At 43.2% G+C, this 12,586-nt stretch overlaps 1 protein-coding gene across 1 annotated transcript in view; it reads left to right on the plus strand.

Moving 5' to 3' along the window:
• The first annotated feature begins 81 nt into the window (after window positions 1–81).
• The window catches only part of CNST (consortin, connexin sorting protein), a 75,256-nt gene continuing 62,751 nt past the window's right edge, over window positions 82–12,586 (plus strand). Inside the window, exon 1 of the mRNA XM_081114394.1 lies at window positions 82–239. The gene's annotated coding sequence lies outside the window, so the exon portion shown is untranslated. The remainder of the gene's footprint in view (window positions 240–12,586) is intronic.

A 12,586-nucleotide genomic window follows, 5' to 3' on the forward strand; every position in this document is an offset into this window, starting at 1 on the left:
GTCCGCCCTCCGCGCGTCCTCTCTAGCCGCTCGCGCTCTATGCTCCGCGGTCGCGGCCGGCCCAGCCGGGAGGGGCGAGCCGAGGGAGGCGGGGCGGGAAGGCAGAGGTGTCTCCTCCACCCGAGCGGCGGGAGACCCGAGCGAGCCCGGTGACAGCTCGTCGGCCGCCATGTCAGCGAGAGGGGCTGGGAACAGCCCGGGCGCCCAGCGGTGGACCCCCTTTAGCCTCTGATTCCCAGGTGAGGAGAGGGGGAGCGGGATGCGGGGAGCCGGCGGCTCTCGGGGTGCAGCCTCCTGGAACCCCTCGCTCCTCCCTGCGCCGCGCTCCTCGGGCTGCGCCGCCCTTGCCCTCCGGGTGAGGTGTAGCCCCGTCCCCCCCTTCCGCCCCCTCCCTGCTCCCCGGTGCGGTCTGCCCCTGCGCCTCGCGCCAATTTCTCCCTCCCGAGGGGACCCGCGGCGGAGCGGTCCCTCCCCGGGTCCCCGGGTCCCCGGAGCCTGCTCTGCGCGCCTGCTCCTGCCCATCTGCTGCCGCGCGGCCCCTGCCCGCCGCCCGGGCTCCGCTCCCGCTTCCTACCTGCCCCCCGCCCCCCATCACTGTGGTTGTCAAGAGCCACCTGGTGTCCCCCTCCCCGCCTCCCGCGATAGTACCTTTCTTTTTAAATTTGCGTGTTGCAGAGATTTAAAGTTAAGATGGAAAAAGGATTAAGACTTAAAGGCTTAAAATTCCTCTCCGAGCTTAAAATGATGAGGACCGCAGGATGCTTATTTGGTTCCCCGGGTGAAGTTAGTCACGCCGTGGAATGCACTGTAAAAAGACCAGCTCCAAACGCTAAAAATAGGGTGCCCTGCGGGACCCGCTGGCGTCGCCTGCCCCCTGGGCGGTGTGAGAGGACGCGATTCTTCGCGAGTGACTCCGGTGGGGAGGGCTGTGCCCACCAGGGCAGGAAAATGCAGCCACGCTAGCACTCCCTGCTTTAAAATATGTGCAATCCTTCCTGCTTACTGCATGGGGAGTGTGACTGAGCTTGGCATGTCAATGCACACGGAAAAGGTATCTAAGGAATGTATCATCTCATAAATAGAAGCCTGGAGATTATATTCAGCTGATGAATAGCAAATGGATAAATGGTTGACAGTCAACTATGACCTTTTTTGGACGATAAATTTGTTAGGACACCATGGAAAGTGTCTGATCAACAGTTGTGGAAGCCCTGGGGACCCATCGGTCTTAAATTCTTGAATTTTTTTTTTATTTTTTTTTTGGTACTGTATTCCCAGTGACAATTTTCTAGAAGTAACTTTGGCATCCTCTGAATACCGGAATACCATCTTTTACTACTGAGCTGTATTCCTCTCTCCCCTTAAAACATATTTTCATAGATTCAGAAACACATTCCTATCTATCCCTTCCACCACCAACACCAACACCACCACCATCACCATCACCACCATCACCCCCCAGCCACCCCACTCCCGCTGAGCCCTGGAGGCCTAAATATTTTTAAATCAAAGCAGAATGATGTTTTATAATAGAGGAAGAAATAGTTCACGCATAGGAATGTGTTGTTGAATTTCTCACTTTAAAAAATACTTTTAGCCCGGCTGGCGTGGCTCAGTGGTAAGTGTCGACCTATGAACCAGGAGGTCAGGGTTCGATTCCCGGTCAGGGCATAAGCCCAGGTTTCGGGCTCCATCCCCAGTGTGGGGCATGCAGGAGGCAGCCGATCCATGATTCTCTCTCATCATTGATGTTTCTATCTCTCTCTCCCTCTCCCTTCCTCTCTGAAATCAATAAAAATGTATCTTTAAAACATACTTTTAAAAAACTGTGGGTTAAAAATACTTATTTTAAAATATGCTTTTTTAATGTCATAATGTGTAGATCAAAGGTAGCCCACTCGATCCTAGGGAAACTGTTGTAGTTATTTTCTTTAGGTTTTGAAAAAGAGAATAGGTTATGATAATTATTTCCATTTCTATAGTGTTGATGGCTTGTTTTTGGTCTTTGAATAATGAAGAGATAGAATCGTGTGTGTTTTGTTTCTTAGTCCCGAGGTGCTGCAAATATCCTTCTCACTTTAAAGACGAACCTTATAATCAGCGCTTAAACCTACTTTATGAGGAAAACTTGGTTTGTGTATTTACATCTTCCTTAAGAGGTGTGGTTTTTACATCCTGTGCTCTTTTTGCCTTTTTGAGGTAATCTTTCTTTCAAATGGTATCAGAGCAAAGTGATTCTGCTGATTATTCTTACAGTTTTTCTAAGTTATTCCTATTGCTCTCTCAATGTAATTGGTAGACCCGGGGAAATACTGCTCTTTCTGTTGGTTTTTAAATGGCATTTGTAATTGGGAAATGCCAAATGATCTCGTTTGCTGTTATAATCTAGGCCCGTGGTCAGCAAACTGCGGCTCGCGAGCCACATGCAGCTCTTTGGCCCCTTGAGTGTGGCTCTTCCACAAAATACCACGTGCGGGTGCGTGTACAGTGCGATGAAAACTTCGTGGCCCATGCGCAGAAGTCGGTTTTCGGCCTGGGCGAGTCTATTTTGAAGAAGTGCTGTTGCTGTTTGGCTCTGTTGGCTAATGAGTTTGCCGACCACTCATCTAGGCTCTAGGTCTACAGTAGTTCCGTCCTTTGGAAAGCCACATAAGCAATTTAAAGTTTCCCAGTCAAAATAGCAAAGTAAGAAAGAAACAAGTGAAATTATTTTTAACTAGCATTTTGTTTAAGCCTATATGGATATTATTTTAATGTCAAATTTTAAAAGTTACTAATGAGATAATTTTACATTCTTTTCATACTAAGTCTACAAAGTCTGCTGTGTATTTTGACTCACAGTCCGTCTGAATTCAGAGTAGCCACATTTCAGGTGCTCAGTAGCTACGTGTAGCGAGGCCCTCACTGGGCAGCACTGGCCCCAGGGTTACTGGGTGAGTCTGGAGCACATTGTAAAACCCTTTTCCTCACGTGCTGCTGTGTTCAAACAGAAGCTTCTGTGCAGGAAAGGAGGCCCCAAGGAGTCTCTTCCTCGTTGGTGTTGACTGTTAACAAAGAGGAGGACACACAGGTGCCAGGTGCCTGTTCAGTGACGGCCAGAAGATGATAGGGCACGCAGTCACTTCCTGGGGTGTCCTGGTCACATGTGTTCACACCTGCCTGTCAACAATGTGTCAAGGCCCTCCCTCTGCTGGTCTGGCTACTGTATCTATCGGTATTAAGCAGGAGAAGTTAAGGGCCTGCAGGAAGATTGAATTCCTTCTAAACAGGTGGAGTGCCTACTATTGTAGACATATTCTGAATCTGTTGCAGGTATGGCTAAGAGTTTTGTGAATGTGCTTCTCCAAGTGATGGTGTTTCTTGTCAAGGAAAAGATAGAATATTTTTAGCAAAATGTAGAAAGAAAGAGGATATGTTTTTGGCTGGAAAACTCTGGGAACCTGAGTAGTAGCAAAAGAGTAGTAACACGTGTGTGTGGTGGTTTAGGTACATTTAAAAGGAAATCCGGCGGTTTTTATAGAAACTTACGGACTGATTGGCAAGTTTTTTGCAAGCGAGGTGCTGATTTGCATGGAACCTTCTCCTTTTTCAAAGCTGTCATAACGGAAATATAACACTGTCGGAGGAAAGGTAACCCTGCACCTCGCTGACCTCAATGGGGATCAGCAGGGACCAATCATGGGGCTTATCTTGATCTCTGTTCTCTAATAAACTTTCCTAAATGTGACTTTAGCTGCACTGTCTTACATCTCCATTTAATGTCAAAATTTATCTGAAGGCCTAATTAAGTTCAGTGTAATTTAATACAAAAAAACATGCCCCCTCCCCAACCTTTATAAAGAAATTAGGTATAAAGAAATTTTATATTACCTGGTCAGCAAACAAGACGCCCTCGGTAAAAATCTAGTCATGAGAGAGTTGGCAGTGTGCGGAGTATTGAAGGATCAAAGGCAGAAGGGACGGAGTAGTTACTGAATGTTGCTTGTTCCATGAGGAATACGGGTGTGCTATGTAGGAGAATATAGTGTTGTATTTGAATCCAAATGGCTATTCATTGACACCCTTGTCGTTGGATGAGAGAATCCATTGTTTTGGTCCTACAAATTAGTCTTAGCAATTTTTTTAGTTATTTGAGGAAGAATAATTGATAGTCTGGCAGTTTTCAGTTTTGAGTTGTTGTTTTTTAAAGCACTAATCTGAGTTAAGTGTCCTCTGCAAGGATGATGTTTTTATTGTGGAATTGTACACTGAGTATGTCTGTGTCTTCATACTGTTACGGAGCATTCTCTCCAGTTTGGGGCCTTTAGGACGCACATGAACACAGGCTTCTCTTTATGTAGGAACATTCCCTTAGAGGAAATTATTTTTCCTCTAACCAGAGAATACTTTTGGTTTTTATGCATTTGAAATAATTCATTTATAATATTCTTTTAAGAACGACATCATTAGTCAACTATACCCCCATAAATCATAAAAATCATGTCTGAACCATCTTGAACAAAAGAAATACATCATTTAAAAATTCTGAATCTTCTAAGAGCTTGAGAGTCCTTAAATTCTGACACACTTTGGAGAGTCTGCTCTTTAACATGTTTGGATGGAAACTTTTTGCCATTATACCACTCCTCCCTGCCATCCCAGAGGACTTCCTGTTTTTCAGCCTCATCAGCCATATAGGAAGGACCGAGTGTGTGTGTGTGTGTGTGTGTGTGTGTGTGTGTGTGAAAATACTGGCAGATCATGATTATTTTTTTCCTTTTAAGAAGAATACTGAAACAGTAAATGACAAATGTAATCACCTTTGTTGACATTTGGGCATTTGACATTTTAATTGGCAATACCTAGAAGATTTTAGTAATTAACAATATTTTGCAATTGTCATATCGATTAACTTCTCTCATAGGAATGCTTAGACTGTTTTTCCTGGAGAAGTAATACCAGATTAAATAATTACGTGGTTTTGCTATGTTAGCTGCATTTTGAAAGCCCAGTGGATTAGGTGGCTGTGGTTTTCTAATTTAGTGATGGTAAACTAACATCTTAAAAATAATTTTTATATTATAGATCTTAAATAATTTACTTAAAATATGTGGACTGTATGGTAAAGCAAAAAAATGCTGTTTCTGAATATTTGAGAGCATATCACTTATATATATTTTTTAAATATATTTCTTTATTGGTTTCAGAGAGGAAGGGAGAAAGAGAGAGAGATAGAAACATCAATGATGAGAGAGAATCATTGATCGGCTGCCTCCTGCATGCACACCACTGGAGATTGAGCCCGCAACCCAGGCATGTGCCCTTGGCCGGAATCGAACCTGGGACCCTCCAGTCCGCAGGCTGACGCTCTATCCACTGAGCCAAGCCGGCCAGGGCATATCACTTATATTTTGATTTAATGCATTCATTGTTTTTCTTGTTCACTATTTTCTATTCTATTGGTATTACCACTTTACAAAGAAATCTTTAAAAATAAGAATTTTGAGATGAACTGTAAGACATTGCTTAAGATTTTTCAGTGAGGACTTATATTTGTGAAAATGCATTCAATTTATTGAAGCCTAGAAACACCAACGAGTACCTTAGTTTTTTTCGTTTGTGAAGAATGAATACTTTATTTAAATCAGGTCTTCAAAGGATTCATACCAAGTAAATGAAAAGATTTCTTCCCTAAAGTTCAACTCGGATGAAAAGAGAAGTGGAAGAAACTATGCTAATTAGAAAATTATGAAATTTAATTTCCTGGAAAAGACTATTTATATCCATTTGTGACTTCTAGATCCAAATTCAGTCATCTGGCTTTATTTTCTTCAACAATTCACAACAGTTCTTTACAATTTTGTTGTGGGGTTCTTTGCCAGGCCAATTAGAGTTATATCTCTAGCATTGGACCAGCACTGTCCAGAGCCAAAATTAGAAGCAATGTCATGTGATTGTCTTGTTTGAATCATATTATAAATGTTTTGTGACTACGGAGAGAAAAGATCATTTGTCTTAATAGTCTTACATTTGAAATTGATCAATAGGTCCTGTACCCACCAAAGCTCATATTGTCACCAGAGGAAGGTCTATCTCACATTAACCTAAAGTTAAAAAAGAAAAGATACTAGACTCCACTAGGCTGTATTTAACAGTGCCTCTTTCTCTCATGTATGCTTTCTCTGGAGCATCTCCTCCACTGAAATAGAACATCTTTGGGGGGAAATCGTATCCTACCAGCAATCTTCCAAAGCATTGGATTTTATCCTCCTCTGGGATCACTTATTTTTATACAGGTTTATCTTTTTCTTAGAATTTCTAAGCTTACATAAACTGCCTTCTCTGGAATATTTTTCTTCTCCCCAAACCCCATCAAAATATGTCTCTGGATTGACTAAATACAAGAAGGCACATTCGCAGAATTGTACACCAATCTCCCTTCCTGTACGTCTGTGAACTTTGTGTACTAGAGATTCGAATCAGTATATCACCGTTACGTCAGCTATCAGTGTAAGGATCAATGTCATAAATGTTGAGATATTTTATTGTAGGAATGGAAACCAGTAGCTACCTATTTGACAAGAATAAAATACAATTTCTGGGATTAGCAGAGTTTTTAATTGGGGCCCCGAAACAGGTGTAAGGGACCTGTAAGTCCCCTGAAGTGACATTTGTGACTTAGTGGAAGTATCTGGGTATTTTTCTAAGGAGGGGATTCCTAGCTTTCATTAGATTCTTCAAAAACATTCCCCCCAAAAAGATAGGAACTGCAGAATTAATTTGAATTTAAGTAGTTATAAATCTCCATCTCTTATAAGCGACTGTAGGCTTGTAAAGACACCTTGATATAACTTCATCTTTAGTAGTTTTTTTTTTAACTTAAAGATAATTTGATAGATTACTTGATGAGAAAAGGAATAGTGATTCTTAAAAAAAAATCTTCCTCAAATATCTTACCCTATATTTTTCATTCATTTAGCATTTACTCTTTTTTTTTTCTTTTTTTTTATTTCATAGAGGAAGGGAGAGGGAGAGAGAGATAGAAACATCAGTGATGAGAGAGAATCATTGATTGTCTGCCTCCTGCACACCCCACACCACAGATCAAGCCCGCAACCCGGGCATGTGCCCTGATCGGGAATCAAACCGTGACCTCCTGGTTCATAGGTCGACTGAGCCACAGTGGCCAGGCTGGCATTTACTCTTTATACTTCTTTAGTACCTTGTAGCATACTTTGGTTTGTTTTTGTTTTTATCATTTGTTTGCCCTCTGTGCATTTTACAGGTAGAGAATTAATTCTTATGGTTGGATTTTTCCTGGAAGTGCAAAAAGTTGGCCACTTGGGATTAGGGTAAAGGAGACCTGTGTTTGTAGGGATGCCCTACCCCATGAGAGGAATGGGTCCAGAGATAGCTTGATTCGGTAGACGTGCTCCCTGATGAGATGGAAGAGGGCGAGCAAGTGGGTGCAGGAAGAAAGACTACCCTTACAGCAGATAGAGACATGCTTCTACTGAGATAAGAGGGGGAAATACAGTTGTCCAACTAACATCTGATAACCTCTTTTTACTTGTGGTCCAGGTGAGACTGCTGAGCTAGGGATGGGACGGGGGCTGGGGGCCACTGATAACGGTGTAGTATAGCTTTGGAGGTTGTCTCCAAAGAATGACGTCTGGCCAGCATTGAGGCTCCTCTGAGGTTGGATGGGCACTGCTTTTATGGAGTCACCGATCTGTGTCGCTGACATTTTCTTTAGCAGAGAAAGTGGTTAGGTTGATCCGCACTGGAGTGGGTGCTGTAGAAATATAAGAGGGCTAAGGAGGTCGCTGGAGATGATGCCTGGATTCAGTGCTAGATAGGAAAGGAAGTAACACCAGGAGGAGGCTGATGGGAGGGAGGGAGGGAGGAAGGGAGGGAGGGAGGGAGGGAGGGAGGGAGGGAGGAAGGAAGGGAGGGAGGGAGGGAGGGAGGAAGGGAGAAAGGAAGGAAGGAAGGGAGGGAGGGAGGGAGGAAGGGAGGAAGGAAGGGAGGGAGGGAGGGAGGGAGGGAGGGAGGGAGGGAGGAAGGGAGGGAGGGAGGGAGAAAGGAAGGGAGGGAGGGAGGGAGGGAGGAATGGAGGGAGGAAGGGAGGGAGGGAGGGAGGGAGGGAAGGAGAAAGGAAGGGAGGGAGGAAGGGAGGGAGGAAGGAAGGGAGGGAGGGAGGAAGGAAGGAAGGAAGGAAAGAAGGAAGGAAGGAAGGGAGGGAGGGAGGGAGGGAGGGAGGGAGGGAGGGAGGAAGGAAGGAAGGAAGGAAGGAAGGAAGGAAGGAAGGAAGGAAGGAAGGGTGGGGTCTGGAGTTCTTGATGTGGTTGAACTGGCTGGCAGGAGGGGAAATGGCTGGAAGGAATTGAGAGTGAAAAGAACAGGGATTTAGGTAACGGGATGGTGGTTGTGGAATGTTGGAAATATTGATACTCATCCGAGATGAATGGATTGTTTTGTTGCTCAGAAGAAAGATAAGATTGTGGTGACACTAACGGGGCTATAAGAAGTCATTATAGATCTTTGCAACATGAAGAAATATTCATTCCACAAATATATCAAGTCACTGCTTATTATATGAAACACAAAGGTAGTGTTTTCTGGAGAGTAATCTGCCTCTGATATGCAGGATGGATTAAAAGGGCTAAGGGAAGGGATGAGAGCCTTAATTAAAAGTAAACATCATCGAAACTCATTTTGAAATTTCATAACTTATGAAATGATGGAATTAATGGTTTTTACTCCTTTTTCAAAGGAAGAGTAGAGAGTAAGTTAACTCCTGGGTTAATTTTTATAACTTAAAAATAGTGTAAACATTATGTTTAATGGCATATGGATTATTATGTTCTTCATTCTGGTTGAATTCATAAGTTAATTTTAATTTACTGATAATCCATGTAAATCTGCACATTACAGTGCACATATGTATGTACATATTACAACATCCGTATACATTTTAGTGAAAATTTCGAAACAGTGGTGGCTTGTGAATGGCTCTGAACCTAACATTAGTCCCTGTCAGCTTCATGGGTAATGTTTGAGCCCATAGGTGATCAGCATGGGAAATGCAGTGGAAATGAGCCCTTTCATCAAAACATTTGATGAAAAATACAAGTCCCAAATATATTTTTTAAATATATTTTTATTTCAGAGAGAAGGGAAAGGGAGAGATAGAAACATCAATGATGAGAATCATCCGTCAGCTACCTCCCGCATACCCCACACTGGGAACTGAGCCTGCACCCCAGGCATATGCCCTGATGGGAATCGAACATCGACTTCCGGTTCATGGGTTGATGCTCAATCACTGAGCCACATTGGCCAGACCCCAAATATATATATATACGTAATTTTATCTCTTAATGTCACGAATGGCTTTATGTAGTTTTGTTCTATTTTTTTAAAAGGAAAGGAAATATACATGGAAAACGTTTCTTAGTATAATTTATAGCTAAGTCGGTGTATTGTGTAGAACTTTATTTCTTCCTCTGACCTTTTTGATTGAGGACTTGGTAATCATGTAGGGAAAGGTTGTGAAACACTTCCGACGGGTTTGGTTCTAGGATCTGTAGTGAGTTCCGCCCTAGGAAAGCTCTGTTTTGTGCCCTGGAGAAGTGGCTTTGTAGGAATTTCTATTTCTGTAGGTCAGCCATTTTCAGACTTTTTCATCTCGTGGCACATAAACTAATTACTAAAATTCTGCGGCACACCAAACATTTTTGGCTGATCTGACAAAAAAAAAAAAATTAGGTATGATTTTGATGCATTTACATCAGACAACTGTTGTGTTGACTGTTGTCATGTTTTCATTTGACAGTCTAAGGGGCAAGAGGTCAGTGCCCTGACTAATAGTGCACTAATAGCAGTGCATGTGTTAAAAAACCCTCGTGGCACAGCAGTTGAATATCGCTGCTGTAGGTTATTGGCAGAGACAGCAGGTGACTCTTTGATGTTCTGAAATAGTTAGGGTCACTGGGGTGGTAAGCGCACAATATAATATACAGATGATATGTTACAGAATTGTACACCTAAAACCTTTATAATTGTATTAACCAATGTCACCCCAATAAATTCAGTAAAAATAAGTAAAAAATGATAATGGAAAAAATAAAATAGTTATTGTTCTAAGGCAGTGGTCGGCAAACTGCGGCTCGTGAGCCACATGCGGCTCTTTGGCCCCTTGAGTGTGGCTCTTCCACAAAATACCACGTGCAGGCGCGCACGTACAGCGCAATTGAGACTTTGTGGCCCATGCGCAGAAGTTGGTATTTTGTGGAAGAGCCGTACTCAAGGGGCCAAAGAGCCGCATGTGGCTCGGGAGCCGCAGTTTGCCAACCACTGTTCTAAGGCGATGGATATCCACTGAATGATGGATAAACACACTCTCTAAAAGAAAAAAACCCTACACATTTATTGCCTGAAATAATACATGTCAGAGTGATTGCCTGCCACAGTGTTTGGCACATGGAAGGCACTTAGTAAATGGTGGGTTTTGGTTTTAATTTGCTAAATCTTTGTAACCTATTTATTTCAATTATTTTCTTTTTAAAAGTAAATAATATTAATATTTACATTAACTCTTAGCATTCCTAGTGATTTTTAAGGAAACTCTATGTGTCCCTGATTAAATGCTTTCTAAAAAGTTATTTGAACAGAAACATTATGTTCAAACTAGAGGCCCAGTGCACAAAATTCATGCACTTGGGGGCAGGGGAGGGGTCCCTCAGCCTGGCCTGTGCCGTCTCACAGTCTGGGAGCCCTGCAATCGATCGCCCCAAAGAGGTAGGCCCTGTCCACCTGGCTGGGGCTCTATGATCAATTTCTGTGCAGATGGTGGCCTGTGCCTCCCTCTTTGGGGCGATCAAGGTGCCTCCCCCACCCTCCACCGTCGATCACCCCACTGGCCGGTGGTCTGGGCCTCACTCTTTGGGGCGATCAATTGTGGAGCCCCCCCATCGATTGCCCTGCAGAGGGTAGCCTGGGCCTTCCTCTGCGGGGCAATTGTGGGGCGATGGCGGGGGTCACCTCGACCAATCACATTGCACCCGGCTTGGCTGGCCTGGAGCCAGTGCATGTCATACCATGATAGTCCAGAAGGTCATCCAGACAGTCGTTCTGCTGTTCAGTTGTTTGGTCAATTTGCATATTATGCTTTTATTATTATAGATAGGCAAAATACAGAAAAGTGCAAAAAAGAAAATCCCTTGTACTCCCATCAACCAAGAGCAAAAACTATTAACAGTGTTGGATATTTACTTTCAGTCTCTTCAGAGTGTGTGTGAACATCGTTGAGACCATAGTTATGATTTATTTTAGAGTCTGCTTCCCTCCTTTTATTATAGATTCATAATGTACATATTTTGTGGTTTTGTGACATTTGGGATACGAACTACCAGTTTTTCACTCACTGCCACCGTGACTTGGACAAACTATTTAGGCTTCTCATTCGTAAATGGGGGATAATACTTCTTAGGAGTTACTGGAGTTAACTGAGATAATGTATGCAGAACTATAGAGCTGTCCCAACAATAAAATAAGCCTTTGAAGTAATGCCTCCATGCTCATCTGTGTGCATAGAGGGTTTCCCTTTTCTTTTCTGTGTTCAGAATATCTCTGCCCTGACGGTGTGGCTCAGTTGTCTGGGTGCCCTCCCATACACTGAGGGTTGCCTGTTGGATTTCCAGTCGGGCATATGCCTAGATTGTGGGCTGGAGCCCCGGTTGGGAGCATGCAGGAGGCAGCTGGTCACTATTTCTCTCTCATCTCTCCCCCCCCCCTTTCCTCTCTCTAAAACAATCAATAAAAATCCTTTTTTAAAGAATATTTCTTATTCAGCATAAATCTTCAGAAATAAAGGTACTAGATCATCTTTCTTCAGTAAAAGAACATGCACTAAGGACATCATTCAGGTGCAAATGTTTATGTGGTTAAAACATCTTCAGAATTGATCATTGTTCTGAAATAAAAATGTGAACAGGACAACAAGGTCCTGTTGTGCTCATGAGACGTTTTTCATCCCAGCCTCAGCATGCCCATGCTACCCCCTTCCCCCACCCCCACCCCCACCCCCACCCCCAGAGCCTCTTCCCTGTCCTCCTTTACCTCCTTACTCTTTTTTAAAAAATATATTTTATTGATTTCTTACAGAGAGGGATAGAGAGTTAGAAACATCGATGAGAGAGAAACATCCATCAGCTGCCTCCTGCACACTCCCTACTGGGGATGTGCCCGCAACCAAGGTACATGCCCTTGACCGGAATCCAACCTGGGACCCTTGAGTCCGCAGGCCGACCTCTATCCACTGAGCCAAACCAGCCAGGGCATTTACCTCCTTATTCTAATTCTCCTTCTGAGCCCTCTGACTCTTCTCTGGGTCCGTTTTACTAACTCATGCTTCTGTTTTTGGAATTTGCTGACTTGTTTTATATTGAATCTTTCAATGACAAAAATACTCTTTGCTTTGGTGTTTCCGCTCTATTTCTGTTTCCTACCAGATAATACTTGTGGGTTTTTGTTGGTAGGTACATTTTAAACGTCATCTTAAGTCATGTAACCACTTTTTCTAAATATATTTCCTCAGTAAAAG

The sequence above is a fragment of the Myotis nattereri genome (assembly GCF_964212035.1).
Source record: "Myotis nattereri genome assembly, chromosome: 20".
NCBI classification, from domain to species: Eukaryota; Metazoa; Chordata; class Mammalia; order Chiroptera; family Vespertilionidae; genus Myotis; species Myotis nattereri.